A 430-nucleotide genomic window follows, 5' to 3' on the forward strand; every position below is an offset into this window, starting at 1 on the left:
ATCCTCCTAAGTGGCCGGATGGCAGGCATGTGCCTCCTCAACCTTGAGAGTACTTGGGTCATAGCACAACCAAACCGAACACTTCCAGTTTCCACCAGCGAGAGATGAGAGCAGTCCCACAGAGCCTGCTGTCATGTCATGTCTTGTCATGTCATGGAAGCTGATCTCTGTTGAAACATGAAAAACCCAGGCGTGGTGTAACCGTCCTGAAATCCCAACACTCAGAAGGCTGAGGCCAGCCTGGGATACCTAGGGAGACACAAATTATTCCAGACTGTGGCCAGTGGGGAGGCCTTATGCCAGGTAACGTGAGGTTTTTCTATTTCGTTTAAACTCATTATTTTGTCCAACTGCCTTGAAGTTCAGATTATACCTCCATACATTGTGTGTGTGTGTGTGTGTGTGTGTGTGTGTGTGTGTGTGTGTGTGT

This window comes from Psammomys obesus, unplaced genomic scaffold (assembly GCF_907164565.1).
Source record: "Psammomys obesus unplaced genomic scaffold, mPsaObe1.curated_primary_1811, whole genome shotgun sequence".
Taxonomy (NCBI): Eukaryota; Metazoa; Chordata; class Mammalia; order Rodentia; family Muridae; genus Psammomys; species Psammomys obesus.